Source organism: Myotis yumanensis, unplaced genomic scaffold (assembly GCF_028538775.1).
Source record: "Myotis yumanensis isolate MYYU_CA2020_CCGP unplaced genomic scaffold, mMyoYum1.0.hap1 SCAF_1, whole genome shotgun sequence".
Taxonomy (NCBI): Eukaryota; Metazoa; Chordata; class Mammalia; order Chiroptera; family Vespertilionidae; genus Myotis; species Myotis yumanensis.
Window position 1 is genome coordinate 11,725,638 of NW_027223752.1, and position 16,353 is coordinate 11,741,990.

Genomic DNA, 16,353 nt, shown 5'->3' on the forward strand with positions numbered 1-16,353 from the left:
AGCTCTTCCCCTCGCCCCCTCGTCAGGAGCATTTTTCCAACTTCCATGTTCCCATCACAGTTTCTTTGTCTTCAATGATAGCACTTCTTTCACTGTATTCAGATCAGTTGTGTCTCTTCTTAACTGAGATGTCAGTGTACTAAGGAGAAAGGTCCATGACTTCGGCACCCTGTAGCTTTTGCCATCCCTAGAACAGTACTCCGAACTGTTGTATTGCATCGAGTTCTTAAAAACTTGTAAAGCTGTGCAACCTTCCAGTGGTCATGCTCTCTGCTGAAGGAGAGTCTGTTGGGTACTGAGCTTCCCGTGGCTGGACCGATTCAGCCACTTCCAGAGGCTTCCAAACTTCTGGCTGTTTGACATCATCTAAACACAGAAACCAAGGGGATGGCTGATTTCCCCCTCCCCCCCGCCCCCATATTCATAGTATCACGAGATTTTAGAGCCAGGAGGAACCTGATAGAGTACACTCAAACTACAGAGAAGAGAATTGTGAACCCAAACTAAGTGACTGTTCCAAAACCACTCGGGGGTGAGTGACCCAGGTGTGTGGGGAGCCAGTGATAGCTCTACATGGTTCTGCCCTGGCTGATGGCTCAGTTGGTTGGTGCATCATCCCGTACAACAAAAGACTTCAGGTTTGATTCCCGGTCAGTGTGGGAGGCAGTCAACCGGTGTTTCTCTCCCTAGCTCTGTCTATAAAGAAAAAATAATTCAATAAAAACATCTCCTTGGGTGAGGATTAAAAAAAAATATCTCCATGGCCCTGTGTACTGAGCCTTCCTGCCCGAAGCCTTGGGTTCCACGTGAGATGTCACAGTCAGCTGGTGCTTTCTGCCCTGTGTTGCGATTGGCTGGCTATCTGTATGTAAACACTGTCCGGTGACAACAATCCCATTAATACTCTTTGCTAAAAGGTAATATCAGGGGGGTAGAATTAATAAAAGTGGACTGGGAGCTGACCTGGGGTGGGGGTGGACTGGGAGCAATGCTAGCAGGTCATTAGCCATCGCCTGGCTGACGTTATGGCAGCTGCTGAATTCAGTCAAGTTCAGACCCTTAAAAAGAGTGGAAAAAAGAAAGCACATACTTTCCAGGGCCCGGGCACTGCACAGCGGGGCCAGCTGGGTGCAGCGCCGTGGCAAAGGGATCTCTTCAGTCTCAGAAATATGAGCCTTAGCGTGCACATGGGGAGGGGAGTGTGGCTGCAACTGGACCTGATTGGCATTAACGTTTCTGGGCTCATGGTGCCCGCAGTTCTACTAGACTCAGCTCCTATGGGAAGCCCATGAGTATCTAAGGAAAGAACCAGCCCTCTGAGTTGACAGGAGGAATAAGCTGTGTGTGTGTGTGTGTGTGTGTGTGTGTGTCTGTGTCTAAAGGTATTGGAGGTCAGCAGGTTTTGGAAGGGGAACTCTTGGTTTTCTGTATGATTGTGTACTTCCTCTTGTCCAGAGTTAGCCAGTTAAGGAAATAAAGCGCAATTCGGGTTTCCAAGTTGGAAGCCTGATTAATCTCTCTGCCAGTTACATATGGAAATAAATCAGTAAATGGTCCATCTGGGACGACACTACTGCAGAGATGATAAATTATCGCCATCGTATACGTCTGTGTTGCTGAAGACTGAGCTGTGCTCCCCAGGCGCGGCTGAAAGATAACTGGATCCCCCATCGTGGTCAGGAATGAAATTAAAAACAAAATCACAAGTAAAAATATCGCCGTGAAGCGTTTCATGGGAGAGTGCTTTGGTTGCTGCCAAGTTTGCTCCTTAGAAGTGCTATATCTGCAAATATTTAAAAGGAGTCTCAAGGGCATAAGAAACATTTTATTTCTATATTTTCAAAGGCCAAACACAGTAACAAGTGTTAATTAGTACCCAAATGTCCCAAGGAGTAGGATAATTCTATACTTCTGTGCCGTATTGCAACTTTATCATTTTCACAGCAACTTCGTGTGTATTTTCTTATTTAAATTTCAAAGAAGTTGGGGCAAGCCAGTGCCTCTGTTCTTTTCTTTTTTAAAATATATTTTATTGATTTTTTTACAGAGAGGAAGGGAGAGGGATAGAGAGTTAGAAACATCGATCAGCTGCCTCCTGCACCCCCTCACTGGGGATGTGCCCACAACCAAGGTACATGCCCTTGACCAGAATCGAACCTGGGACCCTTCAGTCCACAGGCCGACACTCTATCCACTGAGCCAAACTGGTTAGGGCCAGTGCCTCTGTTTCTTGATTGAGGAAACACTGAGGTTTAGGGGGTTGAATGCCTTGCCCATAATGACTCAGTGGCCAAATGGCAGAGCTGGGATGAGCGACCAGATATCACCAATACTGAATCCAGCTTTGTTTCCATCAGAGCCTTGTGTGACATCACACACATTTTCAGTATCCCATCATTCATTTGGCAGCATCAGGAAAGAAAGCATTCCATTTATGTTAGTTTTCTAGAAGCAAATACCATACCTTCTTTAAAAAAAAAAATTTGTTTTTATTGATTTCAGAGAGGAAGTGAGAGGGAGAGAGGGATAGAAACATCAATGATGAGATACAATCATCGATTGGCTGCCTCCTGCGTGCCCCACGCTAGGGATGGAGCCCGAAACCCTGAATGGGATTTTAACCATGACCTCCTGGTTCATAGGTCAATGCTCAACCACTGAGTCATGCCGGCTGGGCAAGCCATACCTTCTGGATCATGAAAATTATTTTTCTCTACTTGGAGATCTTGAGTATCGGTTTAACATTTTTAACATGATTTCAATATTTTTAAATTGAGGTATAATTGACATATGACATATATTAGTTTCTGGTGTATGACATAATGATCTGATATTTGTATATATTGTGAGATGATCATAATAAGTCTAGTTAACATTCATTACCTTACATAGTTACAACATTTTTGTATGTGCTGAGAACTTTTAAGATCTACCCTCTTAGCAACTTTCGAATATGCAATAGAATATTATTAATTGTTGTTATCATGCTGTACATTGCATCCCCTTGACTTATTTATAATGGAAGTCTGTACCTTTTGACTACCCTCATCCATTTCTCCTCTCCAATCCTTTAACTTTTCCCTGTGACTAGGGCTCACCACTATTCCCTTGGGTTGTTTTATAAAGCTAAAACCATAGATGTCCTCAGGGGCTTCTTAGGTCTGGTAAGATTCTGCCCCTTTGCAGAATGGCCTGAGGCTACAGTGACATCCAGAGTCCTGTGCCTACTTTAAAATGTTCTTTTGTGTCTTCCTCCTGGGCAAACCTTCCACAGTTGCTCCTTTAAGCTCCCTTCTAGAAAATGCAGTACAGAAAGGACAGAAAAGCAAGCTGGGTTCAGAAACCTTTGAGTCCCCTAATTTATTAGATGCCAATTTCTAAACATACACAACAGATGCCACAGGCACCTAGCATTTACCTGTTTGTACTTGAAAGTGTTTTTGTCTCACCTGGATCACCTTCCACGTGTCTCCAGTATCAGCCAGCCCTGGCTACTCCATGCACCCTGAATAGACTTCATGCTTGCTCCTCTCTGGGTCTTTGCTTAAGCTATTGCTTGGTCCTCCTGGTCAAAATTCTGTTCAAATCTCAAGGCCCATTAGTATTGTTATTGTCTTGATACTTTCTCCTATCTGCCCCCCTCCTCACCTCCACCAGAAACAAATGTCTCCTCCGAAACCTTCTGTTCGTTACAGGAAATAACACAGTCTGTCTGTATTTGAGTTACCTACATACATGTCTTATCTCCCACAGTGGACAATACATTTCTCCAAGGTGGCCATTCCATCATCTTCTGTCTGTGACCCTTCCATCTTCCTTCAAATCCCCAGCTCAGTACTTTGCCCTTAATTGAAGTGTAACATGCATCAGGGTAGGATAATTTTGGTTTACAACAACAGATTGGATGTCTTTGAGTGGGTGGAGAAATGAAAGATCAGAATCACTTGAAGGGCTTGTTAAAACAGATCGCTGGGCCTCACCTCCAAATATTCAGATTCAGGTGGTCTTGGGTGGGGGCCGAGAATTTGCATTTCCAACAAACTCATGGGGATGCTCATGCTGCTATTCCAGGGACTATCATTTGGGAACCACTGATTCAGTGGATTTATTTCCTAGGATTCTCACACTAACCTCATCGGGTAATACCATTGTTTTTAGTAGACCGTCTATTGATCTGTCTTCCTTGAGGCGGAGGCCAAAAAAAAAAAAAAAAGAAAAGAAAAATACCTTCCATCAAATTATGATGCAATCCACCCCATGTACCAACTTTCCTATTTTGCAAGATTATGGGTTAACTGTGGCTCAAAAGCTTGCAGCCCATTTAGTGAGCTTTAGCTAGAGGGGACCTTTTCCCCCAGAAGTAAAGCCAGAGTAATTTTCTTTTACAGCAGCAGGATAGAGAGTCCTTGAGGTTGCGCCTGTGGACCTGGCCTACCCAGGGGATGAAGGCCGGTCCACGTGGTTCAGCACTGGCCTACAATGCTTGTTGGTGCTCTGAGGTCTCTCCTTTATCTACACAAGTGTTTCAGCGGCAACCATAGTAAAATAAAGTGATCTCACAAATGTCTCAATAGCAGTTGTAGTAACAGAAGATAGTCTCCCAGTGTCTATGGCATGCGTTTTCACATCTCTGGGTCCTTTTGTGCCCTGTGAGGCAGTTTCAAGAACACTCCATCATGAAAGACCCGGCGCTTCAATAAACTTTCCAAGCAACAAAGAGGTGCTGTTGCAATTGGCGCTGTCACTGAAGTGTGGCATCTTTTAGAGCCCGGCCAGAGATGGCATTCATTGTGGCTGAGAGGGTCCTCTCTCTCCTCTGCTCTAACCCCATCTTCCTTCTGCTCCTCTCCACCAGCCACTAGAAGCACCATCTCCCAGAAGACCGCGGTTCTGGTGACAATGGAGGCTTCTCTGTCCTTCCCGTGACTGGAGCAATGCTGACCTCGGTTTCCTGGACCCATTCTGACTCAGGTAAACCACAGTCGGTCTTCACCAGCTCGCTTACACCTCACAGTGACTGCACTGAATAAATGAAATACCAACGCTATTCCATATGTAAATGCAGATGCCAAATTGATCGTCTCCATCAATTAGTATCCGCCCCTCTTCCTCCCAATCTTCTTAATGATCAATTTATGCAGCTGATCAGACTGGCAATGTGGTCAATCCAATTTAGGCATTAAGATAATGAAAACATCGAATCACATCTTCATTTGAAGTTTGGGTGCGTTTCATAGGCACACAAAGCAAAGGGAACCTCGCTGGGAATTTTTCGTGTGGAAACTGGATTCTACCGTAGTTCCTCTAAATCATTTTCTTTCTCATCTGACCACATACTAGTATTACTCGAATTATTCTTTCTTATGTTATACCTTTTAATGGAGGTCGTAAGTATTATTGAGTATGGGTTATGTATTCTCGGGTCAGATGGGGATAAAATACGTGTTCCTGGACAGACGTGGGGCTCACAGCTTAGCCACAGACCCAGGGCCCACCCACTCATGAGAGGGTGGCAGATGGTGTTGCCATGTGGGGCTGGGGCTGGGGCTGGGCAATGATGGTAGCTCTCTGGTTCGGGGAATTGAGAGACTTTTAGGACTAGAACTGAAATAACTAGGGAAGAATCCATGGAAGAGGGAGGGCGTGGGCTGGGCTTTATCACTGTGGATCATTAGGCCAGAGGCGGGGAGAGGAGTAGCTTGGCGCCTGGGTGGGAAGATGGGAATGAGCCCGCAGTGAGCCCAGGTAACGGGGGCCCTGGCTGCCTGGACTAGGACCCTGATTCTCACCTGCCCTGTTACGGTGGGGCCTTGGCTGGCAGCTTCCTTCAGGGACAGCGGTAATTGTCACCCCAGCCCTGGCTTTGGCTGCCACTTTGCTGGCCTTTTCTGCTTCTTTGGGTTTGTCCACACCCGGCCTCTGCCTGTCTACCTGATTATTGACTCTTCTCTTACACACCTGCACCCCTTCCCTCCAAGCTCTGCCTGGCAGGTGTCTTGGGATGAACCAGGGATCGTGTGAGGTCAGTACCTGGTGATTCACAAGGTGCTATTCTGGGCTGAGGAGTGGAATTGACAGGGAGGGAGCATAAGCCAAGGACACGTGTTTATAAGTTGATGCCGAGAGCGTATCTAGAGAGTTCCGAAAGCCGGAAGTCAGGGGAGTCTCAGGGCCGCGTGAGGGGCCACAGTCAGGGATGGGGAGCACATGCCCTGATTAACCCCGAGATGGCCAAGGACATGCTGCCCACGCCTGGCTCTTTTCCAGGGTTGCTCTTGGATAAAGCAGTGGCGGCTTTCGCTGGCCTGGGTCTTGAAGGTAGTGCTGAGAGTTGTCTTCTGAGGCACCTGCTCTTCCTGTCAGGCCACAGGCCACTGTCCCGCATGCTCAGGTGCTCCTGCAGCTGAGTCCAGCTGACTCCGGAGCCTGGGCCTTCCTGGAGGCAGAGCCTGGATCGGCAGCCACCAGTGTGCCTGCCTGTAGCCAGTGTTCTGAGGTTCCAAGCTTCCTCCCTCTTGTGACACCTACATCTTCAAACACGGCTTCCTGGCTGCTGCAATGTGTGTGGGGGGAAAAGTTGAGAACACACACTCATTCTTAACTGCCTTAGCCTGGAAATGACCCAAACCAGCTTTACATCCACAGCCCATTGGCCAGAATTAGTCACATGACCCTGTCTCACTTCCCCGAGGCTGGGAAGTAGGGCAGAGCAGAGGATTGCTTGGGGCCCCCACAGTCCCTGTAATACTGTGTCACTGGGGGAAACCCCTTACTTTTTCTATGCTTGCCACGTGTTTGGTCAGGAACCCAGCCCTATAATTTTTTCACATAGTTTATTTTATTAAAAAAGATTTTTTTATTTCAGAGAGGAAGGGAGAGGGAGAGATAGAAACATCAATGATGAGAGAGAATCATTGTTCACCTGCTTCCTGCACGCTCCTGACTGGGGATCGAGCCCACAACCCAGGCATTGGGAATGGAACCATGACCTTCTGGTTCCTAGGTCAATGCTCAACCATTGAGCCATACAGGCTGGGCTACATAGTTTATTAAAGGTGCAAATAAGATGTATGAAGGCGCTTTGAAAGGTATGAGTTGTAAAATATCTTAAGATACAATTGTTACTTACTTTCTTTATCACATCTTGAATGGCAATGGGCTGGCGTCTGGGTAGTCACACACGCCCAGGACTGTCCTAGCATTCGTCAGTTAACCCAACATAATTATCATACAGTCCTCCCTTTCACACCCAGAAACATCTGGGTGTAGAAGCCTGTAAATTATGTGATCACCCCAGTTTGACCCCACTGGTCATCTTTTGAGATGATTACCTCCTATTTACTAAGCTTTTTCTAAGCGTCAGACACTGTTCTAAGCTTTTGCCTCCGATGCTTCGTTCAATCTCCAAACTTGTGAGGTAGGTACGAGTAATCTCTTTATTTTCAGACTAGAGGCCCGGTGCACAGAATTCCTGCACAGGTAGGGTCCCTAGGCCTGCCCTGCAATCAGGGCTGATCAGGTTCCCCACCTCCCTGCCTCCTCCTTCCCTCGCTCCCCCAGCGCCCTGCCGCCACCACCACCACTGGTCACCGCCATGGTCCACGCCGCCCCCTCGTGGTCAGCGCATGTCATAGCAAGCGATCGAACTACCGGTCTCTCCATCAAACTCTCGAGGGGACACTTTGCATATTAGCCTTTTATTATATAGGATGAGGTAACAGAGGCAGAAAGAATTGAATTGTTCATGATCACACGGCTCTCAAGGGACAGCACTTGGTTCTGATTCCAGGCCTGACACTGTGCTCGTAGGCATGAGGTTGAGCCCTTGGCCCCATGGGGCCCGCACTTTCCTGACACAGGCTTGGGACTCTATTCCCAGACCACAAGCTGGTGGAAGGTTGCAGCCCTGAGCGGTGAGTTCAGCCTCTTAGGACCCAGACAAGCAGTGAAGATACTAGATCACCCCATGCATCTCCAAAACCGAAAAGGAGCAGGACCAGGGCTGTAGGGTGTCTCCTGACTTCCCGCCAGTCCCTTTCCGTCCCCACTCCCCTGCTGTTGACGGTGCAGCTGGCTTTAAGACGGCATGCGTTTTGCATAGGGAGAAAAGACCGCATTTAGAAATCTAGGGTGGAGTCGAACTCTAGCCAGTGAAGACTTGCCATGTGCTATGCAGTTGGTCCAAACAGGCACCCTCCCAACACAAACAGCTAGGAAAAACCAGGCTCTGTTTTCAGGAAGTTTATGTACAAATTTGTTTATTTAAAAAAAAAAAAAGCCGCACCACAACCAAAGACCAGTTTTTGCTTGCAGAATAATATCAAACAAAAACCCATCGACTCATAAGCTGGTATTAATTTCCCTGGTTCCTGACCTTCCTAATCAGTGTTCAAAACCAAACCCATGGAATCAAAGGGAACAGTCTCTGAAAATGAACCAAATGTGGCAGACTCATCGATTGCATTGCTTGCTTCAAGAACTCATCCCCTCCCTAGAAAATTATAGATGTGGTTTCTAAATGTACAAAGAAAACAAAAACAATTCCACTATGAAAGAAAAAGGAAATTTCTAATTCTATCTCATAAACAATATAGGAATAACTTTAAAATATTCTGCTTTAAGCATGCATTTAATTTGTGCTCTGGGAACCAAATAATGTTGCTAAGATAAAGCATTCTAATAATGATTTATGTAAATTTATTTGTACAATGTAATGGTGTAGTTGCCTATAGCAAATTGCTTGGAATATGAAATGACATTTACGAGGTCTTTTTTGTCCTCTGAATGAATGCAATGGAGAAAATGAGAGACTCCAGGAAACTGGGGCGGGGGGGTGGGGGGGGCGGGGGGGAATCCATGTTCAATATGGAGTCTGATGCATCCAGAGGCAGAGTCAGCTGGACAGGGTAGAGGGTATGTAAGTAGTCAACAAACACAATTCCATATGTTTTCCTGTGATGCTCTCATTATTTAAGCCATTTTAAAAGCCACACACACACACACACACACACACACACACACACACGGGAGGGGGGGGGCGGAGAGGGAGAGAGAGAGAGAGTGAGTTTGAGATTCTTAGAAGGCTAGAACCCTTTATCTTAGGAATCCTAAACTTCTCAGACACCAAAGCTCTTTTAAAAAAATTTTATATATATATATATATATATATATATATATATATATATATATATATTTCATTTCAGAGAGGACGGGAGAGGGAGAGAGAAACATTGAGCCCACAACCGTGGCATGTGACCTGACTGGGAATCCAACCTTGACCTACTGCTTCATAGGTCGACACTTAACCAGCCAGGCTTTCAGACTAGCCAGTGACAGATCATCGTTCTCACGGTGCCCCGACAAATGGGGAACTTACAACATGGGGTACACAGAGGCCAAATGCAATTAAAAACTGGGCAGTTCATCTCAGTTCCCAGTTCCTTCAACGCCAAGGAAGTTATGCTTGAGTCATCCATGGGACCCAAATGTTAAAACACAAAACAAAAAAGTCTCCCAAAGACTGATTCATAGGCCCACGGGGGTTTTTCCGATTGGCTGCCCAGTTAGAACCTTTGCTAAGGGCTCTAGGTGTTTCTGGGAAGCGTTTGAATTCAGTGGAAATCCCCATATATGTAACAGAGTTTCTGGACCCAACCAAGCTTGGCCTTGTCGGTGCCCCGTATTTGCCGGAACCTGTGCTGTTTGGAAAAGGTGTGGTGTTCACACCTTCATTGCGGAAGGCATCAGTTTTTTCTCCAAGTATTTTTATTATCTCACTTGGTCACTGCAGTTTTGTTCATGTGGCAGGCTGAGAGTTGGTATTCTACATACAGGGAGACGGGGGGCCACAGAAGTGACAAAAGGAGACATCAACAGAATCGGGGAGCAGCTCCCATGATGACGGTAGTCCATTGTCCTCACAAACTGAAGCAGATGAAAGAAACGTGTGAGTTCTGAAGAGCTCGGTTTATGTAAAACAAGTACAGAGTTTTGGTCCATCATGAGCCATTTTGGAATGGCATCCACTATCCTGAGAGAAATGGGTTTGTCTAATTGGATGGAATAACTTTGGGTGGTTAGCTGCAGGGGTCGTTAAGACCCCAGGGCCAAAGTTAGAGCCCCTGCTAGAGAGAGAGAGAGAGAGAGAGAGAGAGAGAGAGAGAGAGAGAGAGAGAGAGAGAAAGAGATGCAAAGGGCACACACCATAGGAGCTGTGGCCTGTGGTAGGACCGGTTTTCTTGAAGTGGCCCAGGGTCCCTGGGGGGAGGCAGTGGATATTAGGGTGAGAATATAAGCCCTGCTTTCAGGTTCCAGTCCTTCTTCTTTTTAGCTGAGTGACTTTGGGTGTGATTTCTGAGCTGTGGATTCCTAGGCAATAAGGTAAGCGCCTGTGCCTCCATTTCCCCATCTGTAAAATGGGGAGAATGATGTTTACCTTATAGAGACAGTGTGATAATTAAATAAAATAATTCTTTTTAAAAATATATTTTTATTGATTTCAGCAAGGAAGGGAGAGGAAGAGATAGAAACATCAATGATGAGAGAGAATCACTGATTGGCAGCCTCCCACATGCCCCCTACTGGGGATGGAGCCCCAAACCTGGGCATGTGCCCCAACTGGGAATCGGACCATGATCTCCAGGTTCGTAGGTCGATGCTCAACCACTGAGCCATGCCGGCCTGGCCGAAATAAAATAATTCACATAAAATACTTGGCAGAGTGTTTGGCAGATAGAAAACACTCCGTTTAGAGTAGCTCTTAAAATGACTATAATTGTCCTTACTTAAGAGTGTATGGTCCTGCCCGATAATGGGAAGTGAAATTAAAACCCATTTTTATTTAATTGAGAATTCATCTGAAACATTTTTGAGTCAGTCTCTGTGTCCTGAAAGATAACACGGTGACTGTGAATTCCTTCGTTTGTCCAGAAGGCCCTTTGCAAGCTGTTTGTGAGGGATGAGGAGGCCGGATCGAGAGTGCTGGTGTGAAGGGATAAGGGAGATTTCTGCACATGGCAAATGGGCATTGTGCAGGACACATTAATAGATATGGCCATTGTCTCCCAAGAATTCAGAAACTAAACTCATCTAAATCCTTAGTTGTTGCTGCAAGTCCTGGTTCTGGTCCAGGGTCTGCAAATTGGTTTCCTTCAGAGCAGTCGTCTTGGCTGGCTGTGGATAGGTTATGTCAAGATGAATGGATGGAAAGTCTCTGGTCATTTGCTTCTGCAGAAGAAGGCATTCACATTCTTTGCACATGCGTTCTTGGCCATTGTAGGTCAGGCCCCGAGGCTGAAAGTGCGAATACACCCTTTCATTAGAATTCATTTCCACAAGAAGCATATATATTTATACTACTTTCTTATCAAGGGTTGAAATGAATCCAATGTATTAGATGTGTGTTTTGTTTTTCGGTGTGTGTTTTTTTTTTGAGATGGCTTCGTAGTTAAGTCATCTTAGAAAGGCCATTTCACAGAAATTCTCTGAAGGAAGATAAGGAAGTGCAAAAAGTTCTCAAGTGAAATGAGGAAATAAGTAATAACTCTCAGATTCTGGATCCAGTCCGGTCTGTTTCAAGGGGCCTCCTGCGTGGAGGGCAGAGGGAGTTCTGACATGGGCTGCTTGAGCTTACAGTGTAACGCTGAGGTTGGGGTGAGGGTGCGGGTGGGGGGAACGGACATATACGCACAAGCAAGTGGTCAAACATGACCTTTCCCCGAGTCCAAGGCAAAGAGGAAAATAAGCACGCGATCGTGAGTTCAGGATCCTTACTTGGCAAAACCAAAAGTTGGCAACCTATGCTTGTCCCTGAAACTATTTTTGAAATTTTATTGCCGTGCAAAATCATCTGGGCGCTTGCTGGAGTGGGTTCTCTTACCCCTTCTCCTGGGTTAGTCTCACCTCCCTCTCTGTCTTCCTCACTGGCTCCTACTACTGTTTGCTGGAGGTCCGCAGCCTGTGGCTTATCCTCCTTATTAGAAAGGAGATTAGCAAGTGTTAAGACCTACCAGCAATTAAGCCTTTTTTCCCTGCCCTGCCTTGTGGCTCAGCGGTTGAGGGCCCATAGACCAAGAGGTCACGGTTGGATTCCCTGGTTGTGGGCTCAGTCCCCAGTAGGGAGCATGCAGGAGGCAGCCAATTGATGTTTCCATCTCTCTATCCCTCCCCCTTCCTCTCTCTCTAAAAAAAATCAACCAAAACATATAAAAAATCTTTTAAAGACTTTTTTCCTGGTTGAAGGAGAAGGGAAATAGCATTTGAAAAGATGAGCAGGCATCTGTGCACAGCACTCTGGGTAAGAATACACAGTCACACATGGGTCTCCGGGCAGAAACCTGGCAGACCCGGCCCCCCAGGGCAGCGAGGGAGCGGCTCCTCCCCACGGAAGATGCTGTCCTGTGCCCACGCTCTCCCTGGAGTGCATCTATTTATGTGTCCACCTTTATTTCACTCTCACTCTCGCATGTGGTGTGGGCAGAGGAATTCTTAAATGGATATCTTGGCATTAACCAGGGACTGAGTCTTGACTGTGCTCAAAGCTCGCAGCTCCGCGAGAGGTGGCAACCACGCGCAGCACAAACAAGAACTTTCTGTTTAATGGCATAGATTTAGGCTCAAGGGAACAACTGGAACTCGGAGCAGGGGCACCTCCCAGGGAGACGGGAGAGGAAGAGCTGTGTTGAAGTTGGTCCCCCTTGAGAGAATGGCATCCAAACTGGCCTGGTCAATATGTCAAAGGCATGGTATCACCCAGCCCAGTCCAGTGGCCTCTGAACAGCTGGGCTCGTACCTGACACCCAGACCCACATAGAAGGTGTGTTTGTTTGGGAGCTGAGCACATCTGACAGCAAGTACGTTACATCTCCTCTTCCCCATTCCTTTATTCTTGCTGGAAGCTGAGGAGGCCTCACCACCGTCGATGTTTTTTTCTTGTGTACCAGAGGATGTCATGACCTCACACATAATACACATTTTTTCGGGTGAACAAAAGGAAGCAGGAAATGGTTTTACTGGAAGGTCTCGATTGCTCCCAGTGAGAGTTAACAGACTGTCCCTGTGATTAGTTTGATCCGGTGAAGGATACCTCTCCTGAATCAGTCTTAGGTGAACGGGTAGAGAAGTGGGCAGTGCTGAGCTCTGACTGAAGATAATAATTTCCAGAGAGTTCCAGCGGGGCCCTCGCAGATTAATAAGGAAATGGCCTCCTCGTTTACAGAGCCCTGTGTGGCTAAGTGATAGGTAGGTAGGTGCTTGATGAGTGCTTCTAAATAGTGACGGCCTATTATTACCATGGCATTTAACTTTATCCCTCACATGAATGCAAATGGAACATTATCCGTAGTTACAAGAATCTATAGTGTTACCCTATATAATAAAAGGCTAATATGCAAATCAACACGGTGAAACCACTGGTCACTGTGACGCACTGACCACCAGAGGGCAGATGCTCAAAGCAGGAGCTGCCCCCTGCTGGTCAGTGCGCTCCCACAGGGGGAGCGCCACTCAGCCAGAAGTTAGGCTCACAGCTGGCAAGCGCAGTGGCGGTGGCAGCAGTGGGAGGAGCCTCTCCTGCCTCCACGGAAGTCGGATATCCCCCGAGGGCTCCCGGACTGTGAGAGGGCACAGGCTGGGCTGAGCGCCCTCCCTCCGCCCCCTCCCCCCCAGTGCACATATTTCATGCATCAGTCCTCTATATACTGGAGGCCTGATGCACAAAATTCGTGCAAGGCCCTCAGCCCTCACAGCCCTGGCTTCATTTGGACGGTCATCCAGAAGGATATCCGGAAGGTCGTTCGGCTGTCCGGTCTAATTAGCATATTACGCTTTTATTATTATAGATGATATGTGTAGGTAGGTATGTGTGTCTGTGTATATGTATGTGTGGATAAATTATGTTATTTGATTCTAGGACAATTGATAGGGTTTATTGTTTTCTTAAGATGGGGAAATATCTAAATTGCCCCCAGTGTAACTAGTTCCACTTTTTTATTACTTGGCTTTCACTTCTTTTATTTTTTAATATTTTATTGTTGACACTATTATAGATGTCCCCTATTTTCCCTCCTTTGCCCTCCTCCACCTGGCCCTGCCACCTGCCACCCCCACCCATGGCTTTCACCACACTGTTGTCTGTTCACGGGCTATGTGTATATTTTCCTTGGCTAATCTCCTCATCTTCTTTCATCTAGTCCCCCCGCCCTTCTAAGATCTGTCAGTCTGTTCCATGCCTCTGATTCTGTTTTGTTTGTCAGTTTATTTTGTTCTTTAGATTTCACATATTAGTGAGATCATGTGGTATTTGTCTTTCTCTGACTGGCTTATTTCACTTAGTGTAATGCTCTCCAGGTCCATCCATGCTGTATCAAAGGGTAAGAGTTCCTTCTTTTTTACAGCCACGTAATATTCTGTTGAGTAAATGTACCACGGGTTTTTTTATCCACTCATCTATGGAGGGGCACTTGGGCTGTTTCCAGATCTTGACTATTGTAAATAACACTGCTATGAACGTAGGGTGCATACATTCTTTCTGTTTGGTGTTTTGGGATTCTTAGGATATATTCCCAGAAGTGGGATTGCTGGGACAAAAGGCAGTTCCATATTTAATTTTTTGAGGAAACTCCATGCTGTTTTCCATAATGGCTCCATCAGTTCCCACCGGTTGTGTACTAGGGTTCCCTTTTCTCCACATCCTCACCAGTGCTTGCTGTTTGTTGATTTATTGGTGGTAGCCATTCTGGCAGATGTGAGGTGATACCTCATTGCAGTTTTAATTTGCATCTCTCTGGTGATTAGTGACATTGAACATCTTTTCATTTGTCTATTGGCCATCTGCATGTCCTTTTTGGAGAAGTGTCTATTCAGGTCCTTTGCCCATTTTCCACTTCTTTTTTTAGCTCTTCTACCCAGGACACATAAATAGCCTCTGGATGTATGTGTGCTGAACTCAACAAAAGTGTAAACAAGCTGCTATTTACTTTATTAAACAGCTTCAGCAGGGATGTTTGGTCTGATTGCCGGAAATTGTTAGCTTATCACTGAACTGTCCCGATAATTCTTATTATTCAATTTGCATTGCTTATTATAATAATTATTACCACATAAAAGAGCATGATGCTTTTATTTGTATAGTTCTCTCATTAATAATTTAATTGATGATTACATTCAAGTGGTTCTGTGACACACATCTCTCAGTACTTAGAGATTGGCCCTGGGCACCTGGGGAAGCCAGAATTTAGGTATAAATTGTAAGGCTTGGGTCGAGGATCTGGGTGGCAGGCAGGTGCTGTGGCCTTGACATCCAATTTGTTGGCTCTCCATTTCCCCTCATATTTATTTCCAAACATTTTGTTGATTCATCAGCAGGAACTCTGATCTAGTCACTTTAACAACCTAAGAAACTCAATCATGGTCTAGTTATTCAGGTCACTAAAATGACTAGGTTGAAACTAATGTGTGAGTTAAAAGATAACGATGGCTAAAACAATACATCTGACCCAGGAGGGCTGCATCAGTGGCTTCATGGAAACCCAGTCTGTGTCTGTGTCTCTTCTTTAGAAATGGGAGGATTTAGCCTGGCTGGTGTGGCTCATCGACCCATGAACCAAGAAGTCGCTGGTTTGATTTCCCAGTTGGGGCACATGCCTGGGTTTCGGGCTCGATCCCCAGTGAAGGGGTGCAGAAGGCAGCCCATCGATGATGTTTCTCTCTCATCGGTGTTTCTGTCTCTCTGTTACTCTCCCTTCCTTTTTCTCTAAAAATCAATAAAAACATATTTAAAAGAAAAGAAAAAGGCAGATTTTATCAGTCACAGCTTAGCAACATTCCTAGACCACATTGCAACTGTGGATGACATCCATTCTGATACATCTTGCTACAGAAGAACTTAATTTGTGGATTTGTAGGAGAGTGCCTTCTTGTCCTCATTCACATTGTATATGGTAAATAAAATGATGCATTGAAATATGCCTCTGGAGGCATAACAAATGGGGTTGAGCCTGACTTGGCGTCAGCCCATAGTGATGTTCAAACCACTGCACTTTAAAACTCTGGATTCAACAGGGAAAATAAAGGCAACAAAGGACTCCCATTGGAGCAGACCAGCCTGACATCTGGAGGATGAGCCTGTGTCGACCAGGAGTGTCCGGGAGGAAATCTTCCACGTCAGAAATTGGAGTTTATTCAAATGAATGCCTCCTCCTCCACTGGTGGATGCATATTTGGAGCAGGTGTTAATGTCAGGCCCTTACCTGGAAATGGGTTCACTGGGTTCAGGACAGGAACTGGGGGTTGTGGGGGCTGTTCGAGAGCATTGTTTTAAAATTTACCTTTTGGAAAGGAATTTGGTTTCTCGTA

At 46.0% G+C, this 16,353-nt stretch overlaps 1 protein-coding gene across 2 annotated transcripts in view; it reads left to right on the forward strand.

Annotated features, from left to right (window-relative positions):
• LOC139009746 (forkhead box protein N3) overlaps nt 1–16,353 on the forward strand; it is a 237,760-nt gene that overhangs the window by 126,299 nt on the left and 95,108 nt on the right. For both annotated transcript variants that reach the window (XM_070413857.1, XM_070413849.1), the window contains exon 2: nt 4,856–4,971. The gene's annotated coding sequence lies outside the window, so the exon portion shown is untranslated. The remainder of the gene's footprint in view (nt 1–4,855; nt 4,972–16,353) is intronic.